Here is a 14952-nt window from a genome sequence, read left to right on the forward strand (position 1 = left end):
CTCAGAATCGACATGCATGAGTTTCCGATGAGGGAAAATTTAGTTAACTAGAGTAGCACTAGTTAATGCATTAGTGCACCAACTGACTGTTAACTCACTATTAGTTCCTCAAACAATTTGGAACTAAATTAACTTAACTTAACTTAGTAAACTGAGTTATGCAATTACAACTCACAATTAACTCATCCGGGACCCCTATAATATAGGGAGAACATATACATGACTTCAGAAAGACTTCCAACTCAAAATTCCTAAGTTAACTAAGTCAACTCACTCTAGTTAACTATTACAACTTTCTACGAGAGTAGAATTCAATTTTAATTCAAGGATAAGTTAAACTGGAATTTCTAGATTCTATTTTTATCATTTCTTGTTGCTATTTTCATCACTTTTGATAAAAGCATCTTCTTTGACTAAATCATATTCTAAATCTAAATTAAAATATTCATGAGAAACTGAAAGATAAACTGGTGCAATTGGGCATTCATCATCACTTACATCAACCAAATCATCATCATCATAATGATTGTTTCCCAAAGTTATGGATCGATTAAAAGAATTGATTGCATTTGATTCACTACTGCGATTAGAAAATTGGATATCAGCCAAGAATGAGGAAACACCATCTTCACATTGAGGATTTTTAGGAAGAAAAGAAAGATTGAAATAATCTCCATCTTCTTCCTCCTTTACCTATGTAATGTATTATGTGACTACCATGAACCTGATCGCAATTTGGACCAAGAGCTTGAAAATCAGGAGTGTGAAAAAATAGTTGGTGGAGCATATTGATCGAGCGAATCATAGTACAAAGAGTCCTAGCATGTAGATGGTATGGGATAAAATAAATACAGATCAGATTTGAGACTAGAGTTATGAACAATGACAACATCTTATGGAATGGAGGAGTCAGTGTTCATCATAAAATTCATGAGCCATTCTAGGCTTTCCTCCATTGAATCTGAATCACGAAAAGTGGAAGGAGGATGACAAGATGGATTAGGAATTTGATGTGTAGATTTCTGAACTTTCTTATCATTGTGAGGAGGAACCCTCATCGGAACTGGGAAAAGAGGAGGATAAATAACAAAAGAATTAGTAGGTTCCTCCTCTGAAATTCGAGGCGTCTCATGATTTACAAGAGTTGGGGAAGTGAAAACATCAGGGGGAGTAGATTCACTATCAAAGGAAATATGAACCAAACAATGTAATTTTTTCTTCAAGAAACCCCAATCTATATCTTCTTCAGGAAATTCACAACAAAGGTGAAGGAATCGATCAAATAAATCCTCAACTGATTCATTTGGCTTCATTCTTAATTGATTAATTATTTTAAGAACATCTCAGTAATCATATGTATTGAAGGCTTGATAAAGCTCCTATAGGAAGTGATGAGAATAATGGATGGAAGTAGGTGGTAAGGTATGGCACCATTGATTAACACAACCTTCAAGGGTGAGGAAGAAAAGCACACAAGCAAAATCTTCATCATCGATTTCGTAAGATTCACAAAATTTAAGAAAATCATAAATGTGGTTGGTTATGGATGTTCCATCCTCACCATCAAATGTTAATTGAGACAAGTGATAAAGAGGCTCACCAGGGATTGAAAATTGACAAATGGATAAATTAGAGAAAAACCCTCAGAGTAAGATTTAAGGAAGAGCCATTTTAGATAAGAGGTTCAAAATAGACTCAACAAGCACAACTTGTAATATGGCCCTCCTTCTAGCGCCATTTTGTTGACAGTGTTCGAAATCCGTTAACCAAGGGGGTCTCCTCGATGTAAAGTCCCAATTAGACCTCGCATTTTTTGGGATAGGAGCCCCATCCGGGATATCGTCCCAACTATCATATATTCTTATAGGTTTTCCTTGGCTACAAAGTTCAGCACACGAGAGTTATGCACTGGTAATATCGGATCAATAACTGAATATGCTTGGTGATGGTGAGTGTTCAGTTGTTTGTGTCTCAATATTTTTATATTACGGATGGAAAGGAAAGTGAGCCTCTAGGAGGGAGGTAATAGTACCACCCTATTAGAGACACACACAGATAAATATATGTCTAACATCCAATGAAATAGCCCACAAAGATGCGACAGTCATTGCAACCATTATATACAAGAAAGATTTTTCTAACATCCGGTGGAATATTCCACATGGATGAAATAGTTATAGTAACCATTACAACACATTCTCAATTAGAAAAACACTAAAATAATCAAAACAGTTAAACTAGTTTAGTACAAGTGAAAGCAAACATGAATCATAAATATTCACAGAACAGTCTTACAAACATTCATAATCCATGCATGAAAATGTGTTGGCCACCAAGCTTCAAGGATTAAGTAAAAGTCACAAGAGACATGTATCCAACGAATACCACTAGCCCCAATAGTTGAGTGTTGGATCCACTACTTGCTGCCCAGAAGAACTAGCTTGTCTCTCTAATGCCTTGCCGGAGGAGCCAAGGTGAAAATTCCTTTCCTCATAGAATGAGGGTGTATATATAAAGCTTCACCTCGCTTGTGACTCTTTGACTACCCTCATGACTGTTTGACTTGCTATGACTTTTGAACTTTACACTACTCTTCATCTACAATACATGTATTTTTGACTTCCACTTTACAATATATTTTCGAATAAGAAATTACATAATCCATAAGAATGATGTGGCATATGACGACTCATGGCATGACATGGCATGACACTGCTGACAAGGACTTCTTGATGACATGGAAATTTCGATCTATTCTTGCTACTCCTTTGTCTTCAAAAAATTATGTGCTTCATTTTTATAAGAGATATGCATTTTTCTTCATATCCACCCTCGAAATGGTTGTGAAATAGATGGAGTCTTCATGCAGTCCTAATCTTTGATCTTCTATTGTAATCTAGTGTTCCTTTGTCTTCTCACCTAATGATCATTTTATCTCTTCAGCTCCATATGTGTCTTTTAGCATGTCCTCCTTCTCCATATCCTTTCTCATAATATTTCCATAACATGATAAAGTTCTTGCATCTGCAATCCACTCATGACAAGATGACATTGGTCTTATAAACCCCTAGTCTAAGATGTTGCATGATGATCCACTAAATGAGCCAGAACTGAGTGGCCAGATGAGGGAGAGGTTCAATGACTACGCAATTGTGAAGCTCGGGAAGTTAAGGGTTAGGCTTGAGCCTTGATACTACGTAATACACAACTCAATCTTTGATTGAGCAAAAAGATTGCATAGTTGGGGAGCTCAAGGAGCCAGGTTGAGGGCTTGAACTCTTATTTTTCCCATTGTGTAGTTCTGGAAGATAGATGAGCCCAGGTTATTATGAAATTCCGTAGTTCAAGAGCTCATGGCTTAATCTTGAGCCTTGAGATTGTGCAATGTGCAGTTCAGGTTGGATTACACAATTTTTAGGCTTAGTGAGTCAGGCTGTAGGGTTTTGCATTGTTTCTATAAATTGTGCAGTTTTGGGATGAAGAGAAGACCTGGTGATTGTATAGTTGTGTAGTTCAAGAGCTAAGGGTTTGGGCTTCAGCTTAGAGACCGCACAATGCGCAGTTAGGGATAGGATAGAGGGTTGAATTGCGCAATTTTGGAGGCCAAGGCTTGGGCTTGAGCACTGAAATTGCACAATGCAAAATCCTGGAAGGAATTAATTGTGCATTGCCAAGTGTCAAGATGCAAAGGGCTGGGAAAGCATAATGCGTAGTTCAGGAAGGTTGGATGAGGCTAATTTGCTGGGAATTTTCTGAAATTTGGATAAGTGTAGGATCAATGAAACTAATGTCAATAGTGATAGGACTTTACTATGATCACACACTTAGAGTTCTTGAAGATAGAACATAGATCATTCATAACACATTAACAACATAATTCCCTTAGTGCAACAAACTTTACAACAACTTGCGACAAGTGTGACACTAAGTATACACTTTGCGACAATCATGACGACACTTGTGCAACAATGCTCAAAACCTTGGAAATGAGTTCAATGGAGGTTTACATGGTATGATCAAATCATTTGCACAAGGAGAACCTCTTGAAACCACCAAAACAAGGTTATGTACATTGTGCGACACTTAACATGCCAGAAGACGACAAGTGCTAAATTTTGAAATACACTTGCGATATGCGAACAACAATGAAAGCAACAAATTCCATGAAGATAACATGAAAACGACACTAATTAGAGTGGAAGAAAGAAAAAGAGACAACCAAAAACATGAAAATGAAACTCGGTAAAATAAAGGTACGCGGAAGCGACAGCTTGCAAAACTCAATGAAATAGAAGTACAAATGCAACTAGAAGTGAGAAATTGTCGATGTAAGTGTGCACTAACTGTCGACATGGATTGGACATCTCACATGCACAGTCTTGATGGACCATGGTATGCTTGTTCAAGCTTGCGTAAAAGAATGTGCTGATGGACTTATTGCAGACTGAGCATGTGTGGGAAAGTACCCTCAAAACTTCCAATCCAAGAAGGGAGCTCAAGAGCATCAAATAACCTAGAAGTGACTACAGAATGGCCGATCACAAGATCTACAGTAGGCTCCAAAATTCGCATGCAAGAAAAATTTTGGAGGGTGTTTCTTGCAGTGACAACAATACTCATCACATTGGTGGTTTTCTGGATGGTCTTTGAGTGGTTTTGAAATAATCAAGGTGGGTTCCCAAACCCAATCTTTGGATACCATGTAAATTTCATTAAAATTGGTGGTTTTTTATTTTGGATCCCCCCCTTTTAATTGTTGACTAGGTTTGTGAGGGTGCAGGGGGAGGAAAAATGAATTATAATGGCCGATCTAGAAGTTGTGTGAGCTCAATTTAGAGAAATGATTTTACATTGTCCTGGTGGAAGTTATTTTGGAAATTTGACTTTATGGTTGAGCATGATATGATGAGGGATTTACTTGACATACCCATCCAAAATTAAGACAGTTCCCACTACTCCATCTATATCACAATATTTCAGAATATGAGGCATTCATGTTATAAAAAACTCTACATTAAACTCAATTTGGGAACACCACCAAAGAATTTTGACTTAGAATGATGAATATTGTCATTATCCCATCTAGTTGAAGTCCTTCCCTCTATTGATATTATCTTGCAACTTCCACCCTTCATCTTTATATGGACTTCACCATCTAAGGCCTATTCTCCAAATGTTATTAGATAAATAGGATTTTACATGAAGGAAGACAAATAAGAAAAGTTGTAATGTGAAGGTCTATGTATTATGCAACATTTTTCAGAATCTATAACATTTAAATGAGAAAAACTAGACTCTACATTGAGGAGTTTTAGAGGTTCCTTCCAATCCCCCTTTGGATAATGGAAGTGGATAACATCTCAATCTTGTTCTAATAGAGAAAAAACAAGAATAAACTCGTGACTTTTAATTTTCTATTCCAATGTATTTTTAGTGCTATCCATGGAAATTATATAATGGACTACTAAAATAATAAATGATTGAGAATTTTAAAAATGCTCAATGCTTATCGTAATTTTGTTTCCTTTATTAGTTGAACATAACAAAGATCCATGGAATGAAAACCATGTGATCCAGAGGACAAGGCCTTCAAATGGAATATATAATCCCATCCTGTTAAAATTGGGGGTTAGAAACTCCTATTTGTTCACCAATGGGGCTCACTAGGTCCAATGGACCATTCACTATTATCTATATTAGATCCATGTGGCCTTGCAATGACACAACAAGGTGACCCCATCTTAGCTTTGTCACAATGAATGACAATTTGATCTTCTACTTAGACTTGAATATCAATCTTGTATCTAATTATTTCCCTCTATACTTGAATAATAACAAGGTCCCATATGTGAATAATAACAAAGTCCCATTCCCTAATCATTTCATGTTACAATCCTTTGCATTCCAACTAAGTGTGCCCATTTTGACTCCTTACTTCTAAATAGAACTAAAATTATGTGATGACATTCCTACTTTGTTTCCATGGCATCTAATTAGGAATCATGTGAATTTTATTTATCAATTATGGACATAGTGTCATTATCTCTTTATAATGAAATTTATTTTATTTTTTTGTTTGTCAAGTTGTCTGAGTTCTCCATAGATTGCATTAGTCTTGACCAGTGGCTTGAGAAACCACAACCAAGGGGAATCTAAGGCATCAAAATCACCCATGATCGCACTCGTCTTGGGCCACACTAGACCTTAACATGGCTAGAGTTTTTTCCACAATGTTTCGAATCGGTGACCTTCACATCATAGAGTGACTTAAGAATACACCCCATCATCGTCTATTCTATGCCCCATGGGAGTAATGAATTTTATCATTAATTTTTATTGTTGTAGAAAAATATATTGTAAATAAACTTAAATGGATATCTTAGATTTCATAAATCCCTTAGCTATAGATAATCAAATTAGTTTGTACATTGTGTCAATGCTTGTAATTAATAGTTCCTTCAACATAAATGTATTTGTAGACTAATAATAATTCACAAACAAAGGTAGGGATTCATGACGAGGCTATTGTTAGTTGCTAACATAGAGAGAGATTACTATTTTTTTGTTATATATAATTAATTGTAGATTGATGTAAATAAAACATAAGATTTCTTAAATTTTGAAAGGAAAATATTATACTTTTGAATATTATACATCAAATTTCTATTTTTCAAAGAGAGATTAGATTAACCATTACCAACAAGAAATGAGTGTGACTATAGTATTGGCCTAAATATGATAAAAAACAAGGGAATGTTGCATGGTATCTAGTCTCTACCAAGGTTCAAAAATTATGTTATAAATTTATTATCAAGGGAAAAACAAATAAATAAAAGATTTATTTGTCAACAATAGAGTGTGACCAATATTCTATAAAATTTTACCTAGAACTTGTAAACCTTTAACGATGCCTCTGAGCCTGGCTTCTCAATCGAGAAACACCTACTTTCATTCCTTTCAAAGACTATTATTGGATGCATAAAGTTTTATACTTGACTATTTTCACCCATGTCTAAGCCAAGGTAGAATGAGAGAAACAATGCACAATAGTAAACCACACACAAGGTGAGATGAACCATCTCACCACCACCATTATTGATCATGAAAATGCATACATGCATACATACATGAAAATAGGTTCTTTGGATTCCTATAAATTTGGATTATTACAAACTACTATTGCCAAGATTTTAACAAGCTTGATTTTGTGACTACCAACTTTCCAACATGTAATAGTTCATTTATACAATTATTTATATCATCCACCTTAATGGATAAATGAATTCTCTATAATTCCTAACTTGTTTCTACATATTATGAATTTGTACCTTTCCAAAGACTCAATGAATATATTTGCCACATTATCATTTGTATTATAGTACATCAAATCAAATTTCATTTGAGTGAATCGTTTCTCTTACAAAGTGATCCTAAGTTTCAATGTGCTTTGATCCTACATGGTAAATTGGACTCATTGCCAATTTTATTTAGCATTGATTATCAAATTTGATAGATATAGGCACTCCTTTCCTTTTCACATGTCTTCAAGAATACACCTTAGCCAAATTGCTTCACAGGTAGCATTGCACAATGATCTATAATCAAATTTCGTTTAGGAAAAGGAAACAATTAGTTACTTCTTGCTACAATAAAACACAATTGTAGATTTAATACTAAATGTATATCTAATGGTGGGTTTCTATCATCTAGATCTCCTACCCAATCATAATTTGAATAACCTGTCAACTCAACATTCAAATGATTAGTATATTCGATATTAAAATCTACAATCCTTTTCAAATATTGAATAACTCCCTTAGCTTCTTTTTAGTGGTTGTGATGTGATTTAGACATGAATTAACTAAGCATGCTAACTAAATTGTAGTATTAGGTCTTCTTGTGGCTAAATGGTTTATACTTCCCACCAAACATTAATACAAAGTACCATTTACTTCTTTTGTACCATATTCAATGCAAAGATTGTCTTTCTATTCTAATGGAGTGGATATTAGATTACATTCACCCATATTGAACCTTCTAGTCCATTCCTTTGTATACTTAGTTTGAGTGATCAAATGCTTACCATATTCCCTCTAATCCTCAATTCCTAAATAGCAATGTATCTCACCAAGATCCTTCATTTCAAATTCCTACAACAATTTATTTTTGATCTCATAAATCAATTTTATAGCACTTTATGTTATGATAAAATTATTAATATAAAATGAAATCAAAGCAACATTCCCATTTCTATCTTTCTTTATGTAAAGATTTGAATCACTCTTAATTTTGATGAAACAATGTTGAATGAAGAAAGTGTTAATTTTCTCACAGCATGACTTGAGACCTTGTTTGAGACCATATAGCGTTTTCTTTGACCTGCATATAAGATTTTCTTATCCCTTTTCTACAAAACCTTATGGTTGAACATGATACATTTATTCTTTTAACTCGCAATTTGAAAATATTGACTTAACATTTAAATAACATATCTTTCAATTGTATGTAGGATTTAATGCAATCATTAATCTAATGGCATTCATTTTAGTTATAGGTACAAACATGTCCCATATGCATGATTTTTGTGAATATCCTTTTGCAACCAATCTTTCTTTAAACTTATCTATAATGTCATTGGCATTGAAATTTGATTGGAGCAACCGTTTTGAACCTATATGAAATTTATTTTTCAAACAATTTAAGTTCCCAAGTTTCATTTTTCATTATAGAATCATATTTCTCTTTCATAGCATTCATACATTCCATATGATCCTTTTCTTGCTCAAAATTCCAAAGTTCTTCTATAATCATAACTTAATCATCAAAGCATAATATTTATATCTAACACGTGTCTAAATTTCAAACGAGTCTCTATGACATGACATATGAATAAAAACACTTGAATCTATGAAATTTGCATATTACAGTCATTTATTTATATTGATAAAGCTGCATATGAAATAAGAAACTTGAGATTTTTGAGATTATTACTTAATGTTATTTCTCTATCAACAAAATTGCCTACATGTCTTACAATGCCTTCTATCTTTAGATTCTTGAAACTTATTTTTCCTATGATCCTTAACATAATGCCCAAATTTACCACAATAGTAACATGAGTAATTCTCCTTCACACTTGTATATATCCTTGATGATGCCCCAACTTGATACAATTTTACATTAGAATTGCCTCCAACATTCTTGTTTACTTTACCATGTATAGCCATTTGGCTTTGGCCATAAACTCTAAATTTGAACTCTAAAACCTAAATTTTTCCTCTATTCCTCTTAGTTGAATAGGATACTTGTCAAATCATAAAACCAAGGCGATTTCTCTCTTGTTGCAAGGCTGATGATAAACATATGAAAATCATCTAACGTACAATTTTATGTCATATGTCAACTCCATATTAATCACTAAAAGAATTAAGCATAGATTTTCTTTTTTATTAAGAATCAACAATAATATATTTTATTATTATTAATTTATTTTTTACATGGTATGTGTCAATTTCATGTTAAATATGGAAGAAATTATAGATTTTCTTCTTATACAATTTTTAGAGTTCTATAAAAATTATTTAAATGTTGATTATAAATACAAAATTCCATTATACAACTTAAATAAAATAATTTTATATCAATTTTATATCGAGAAATAAAATTATTTAATAAAAATTATTTCTTATTCATTACATAAATATATTTTATATTACTTCTATATATAAAATTTTACATTCATTGTAATTCTAGATTTATAATACCCAAGATACCTCAACGCAAAAACATTTTTTAAGATGAAAAGGAGATTTAATAACTCTCTATCCAAAATAAAATCGCAATTAATATGAAACATTCAAACATAATATAGAATTGGTATTTAATTTAGAATTGAATATATACTTAGTAAACTTCTCTATGGAGATAGATCAAATTTTTCAATTAAACACATGTTTTTATATTTTTAATTTAAAAATAAAAAAATAAAAAAAATTAGCAAATATTTAATTTTCTAAAATTATAATAAATCAGAGATTATAATAAATCAGAAATTAAAATAAATTTGTACAAAAATTAGTAAAATTAACTTTTACATAAAGTAAATCAATACATCAAACTGCATGCATTTTTTTTAATATTTTTTCTGCTTACTTCAGATCAAACTATATGTGCCTCTTATTTGTTATTTTGTTCTCTATTAAAGTTAAATCAACTGTACCATATGACATCTTACTGATGGAGGCTGGCTTGTTTCAGATAGAAGCTTTAGATTCATTTGTTAACGTATTTAAAAAAGGTAAATGACATGGATGAACACCTATGTGCTAAATTGATCATGACCTAGAAAGAAAACTCTGAAGAAATAGAATAACAAATAGATGGAAAAATAAAAAATCAATTAACAAAACTATCCTAATTCTTAAATGGAATTAAAAAATTTGATACTTGAAAAACTCATGGAACTAAATTGATCATGACCTAGAAAGAAAACTCGGAAGAAATAGAATAACAAATAGATGGAAAAACAAAAAATCAATTAACAAAACTATCCTAATTCTGAAATGGAATTAAAAAATTTGATACTTGAAAAACTCAGTGCTTCCATGTAGAAAAAACAAGTCGTAGCCAAGTGGTAGTGGAGGTGGAGTCTCTCCCCTGCAGTTAAGAGATGGCGTCTGCTGTTTATATTGCAGAGTGCACGGAATTCCCTACGCCTTCGCCATTTTTCCATGGCGCCACGCTTCCCGCGCGTCAATTTGGCATCCATGACTCCAAGGTTCGAGTGTCTATAAAAGTATAATCCCTATCCAGGAAGCCAACGACCTTAATAGATTTGTTGCGTTGCAAAATTCGATCTGCACACTCAGAAAACACGAGGGAATTTTTGTGCTATGTCGATAGTGGGTTATGTTGTCTCATGAAATATCCAAGCTCAACTATGTTTTAGAAAATATGTATGTAATTATTAATGTAGTTATTTATTAATTAATGGTTGATTTTGGTCTCGGGGAAATTATATCTTAAGAAATTTGATAACACTTGGTGATTGATATATCGAGATTTATGATGGATTTATGCCAATTTATATTTTATATGTTGCCATGTACATATATACACAACGATTTTTTTTTTCATGGAAATATGTATATGAATAAGTTTTTTCTTTGGATCACGTAATGTTACATGATAACAACATTATCGTATTATTATTATGGTAAAATTAACAATATTTTATATTTTTAATTTTAACTCAAAAACATAAATTTAAAAAAAAACACATATACATATAAAATCTTTGAGAAAATTTATATTTTTAAAATTATAAATTTTTGTTATTATTATTAGTGATATATGATAAAAATAACAATTTTTTTTATTTATAATTTTAATTCAAAAACATAAATTTAAAATTAGTTTAAAAGTATTTGTATTTTTTTTTTTTTTTTTTTAACCAAAATGAGAATTTTGTATTCATATTGTAGCAAATACATCAAGTAGTACATAGATATATCTTCAAAAAAAGTTCTAAGTCTTTTTTATCTAGCAAAATGACAAATTTTTCCAAAGGGACTCCAAACTCGACAACAAAAAATGGGGTTTTGTAGGTATATACCTTACAAAACTGACCCACAAAAACACAAAATTTACATGTCATACTATAATCCTTCATAATTGTACAAGGTCAATCTATTTAGCTCTAAGGCATAGGAGAGGACATGATTCGGCCATTAATTTTTAAATCTATAATATTAATTTACACCCTTTCATTAGCGCATGAGTCAGCATCTTTATTGAGATTACAAAGAAGATGGAAATATGCTATTGAAGAGAACCATTTAAATCTCTAATCTTAATTTACACCCTTTCATTAGGGCATAAGTCAACATATTTATTAGATCACAAAGAAGATGAAAATATGTTATTGAAGAGAACTCTTCCTCTACTTTTCTTATTCTTTTCGTAGGAATTTTTAATCTTTTGTCCCTCGAAGAGGAGCCCTTCACTAAATATTGAACGAGGGAGACTCCCAAAACAGTGATAGATGCATCCTGATTTTCTTTGGCTAGCTAAATCCCCTCGTAGAGGGCATAACCTTCAACTTAGATTTTTTCATGTATCCTAAGCCCCATAAATACTTTGCAACTTTGACTTCCTCTGAATCATACAACACCCCCTCTTGCCACCTTTTTTTAATTTTAAAACTTATATATATATATATAATCTATTTTATTTAGGCTCATGCTACATGACAACATGAGACTGGACTATAGAGCCTCTATGCAAAGATAAGTCTAAATTGACTTTATCTGCTTGAGCACGACGATAGTTATATAACTTAATATGGGAATCAATTATTCAAGCATATATGGTAAATCTAGTGAGACAAATGTATAGTTGCCGAAGTTAAATAAGAAAATGTATGGTTTCCAAAGTCAGATAATAATAATATAAATGAATGAATTAGAATAAAGTCATTGCATATAGAGAAAAGTATATGGGTTTCCAGTAAAACCAATAGAAGGTATGGGTCGAAGGGTAGTGCCATCAACCCTTTGCCAACCAAAGCACCATTCTTAAGAATGATGTTGACCATCCACTTTTGGGATAAAGGTTCATGTAGCTTAAGAATGCTACGAGTATCTTATGCTAAGAATACAAGTAAGGTTATATTCATGTGTCAAATTACAATTTTTAAACTTGTTGGTTTAGGTGTTGAACACTTGATCTATTTTATATATTTCTTTACTCGGTTGTTATTTATTGAATGTTAGATGGAGAAAGGAAGTTATCAATGATAAAAGAAAGCATCTATTATATATTTCTTTACCAAAGGGTTGTTATTTATTGAATGTTTGATGGAGAAAGGAAGTTATGAATTATAAAAGAAAGTATCTAAGTAAGCGAAGCAATTGGAATGTTTATTTGCAATAAAATAATTTTTATTATTTTTATTTCATAAATTTTATGAAGGTTAGAACAAAGGTTATGCTCAAAGGCTTTCTAAGAGTTTCAAAAGGATAAAACCAAATTTATTAAGTGTAAATTTGATAGAACAAGAAGTGTGAACTAGTAATGTGTATATATTATTGATTGTTTGAAGCGTGCTAAAACTATCTTCTATTTGCATGGTTTTCATCGAGTGTAATCCATTCCTTATCTTAGTATGAAGTGATAAAAGAGTAGTGCAAATCATTGATTGTATGATATTAGTCTAAGAACAATCCTCACACCTTTTTAGTTTTTTTGACATAACATAGTGGATTTTGAGAGGAGATAAATCTAAGAGTGGGTTGCATGAAAATCCATTCTACCATTATGACAAGGGGGCTTCACTGGGGGAGCATTACCATACCACGTGCATTCATACCGAGGGATAGCTGCGTGGTGCAAATAATGCAAACGAGAGATGCAAAGAATTGTTGAATGAACTACAAGGCCAACGCAATTAGACTCTGAGATGATGCGATTCAATGGAGCTATTATATTAGCAACCTTTACGATTAACATTCCGTTGTAGAGGTCTTCATTAGTTATATCACTCAAATTTCCATGTTGTAATGCACGGACATTGAGCATGACTATCCGGAAGCAGAAATGGTCAAGCTTAGATCTCCTATGAATTTCGATGTTCAAGTCGTAAAGCATCTGACGATATATTCTTAAAACCATGCTTCAGATCTTCAACTGATCGCATGGCATTACAAGGTAAGACAACGCCATAAAAATCCTGAAAAAAAGGTCTGGAGGAAAATTAGTATCCTTGAAACCAATCAGATCTGCGAGCCTGCACACTTCCTTGCATACTTGTTTCAAATTTGTTTAGATTTTGGAAGTCTACACCTAGCCTAATCTCACCATTTTTCTTTCTGAGAGGAACTAAGTTGGCTACCCAATTAGAATACCTTAAAGGCACAATGATATGAGCATCAAGCATCTTTTTAAGTTCTTTCTCAATGGTTGACACTAGTATGGGGTTAATTCTTCTTAGTTTTTACTGAAAGGGTTTTTCTTCTGGTTCCAAAGGAATCTTATGCTCAATCAAAGATGTATCATAAGTTTTTAACTCATTATAAGACCAGGCAAAAACATATTTGTAATTTTTAAGAAGATTTAAGTATTTGTTCTTTACATCCGAAGGTAAAGTTGATGACAATTTAATATTTCTCACATCATCCAAAGTCCCAATTTTGCATTCTTCGATTTCCTCTTCAGGTGAGTTAAACATGGGGTTTTTAGAGACATCATTATTGTCAAATAGTTTTTCCAATGGGATTAATCCTTTCGGAATAAAATTATTAGATAATTGGATGATATCATGATCAAGAATTTTAGGATTGAATGAATTTTCTGGATTTTGTTGATTTAATTATTGAATATTGTTGTGATCTCCTTCAATTTTCATATTTGAGAATTCATCAATGACTTGAAGAAAAGATTTTAATTGTTCATGATCTTCAAAAATCTGCCAGTGTTTAAGGTTATCAGGAATTGATGGTCTATACTTGACTTGAATTTGGTATTCTAACAATACTGGCTGAGGGATTTTGAAAGAATTTGGTTATACAACAAGTGAGTCAGCATGCATATTTTCGTCTCTGCAATAGCAGTTATGTTAAATCCTTGGAAGAAATTTTCAATTGTGTCCCAGGCTTCGTTTCTGTAGGACCTAAGCCTTTGGTGCTTTCTTTGACACAAATTTCTTACCTGGTTCACTATAAGCTGATAATCAGAAAATACACTCAATTTTGAACCTTTAAACTCCTAACTAACTCAAGACCAAGAAGAAAAGCCTCATACTCAACCACATTATTGGTGACCTCAAATTCAAGTTTACATGACTAAGTTATGTTTTCCTTATTTGGTGATATTAGAACAATTCCTACTCCTGCTCTTTCTTTTGAGCAAGAGCCATCAAAATAAAGTATCCAGATATTTGATTCTACAGCTTTA

Source organism: Pinus tabuliformis, chromosome 2_1 (genome assembly GCF_031772625.1).
Source record: "Pinus tabuliformis cultivar Carrire ecotype Pingquan chromosome 2_1, CPIR1, whole genome shotgun sequence".
In the NCBI taxonomy this organism is placed as follows: Eukaryota; Viridiplantae; Streptophyta; class Pinopsida; order Pinales; family Pinaceae; genus Pinus; species Pinus tabuliformis.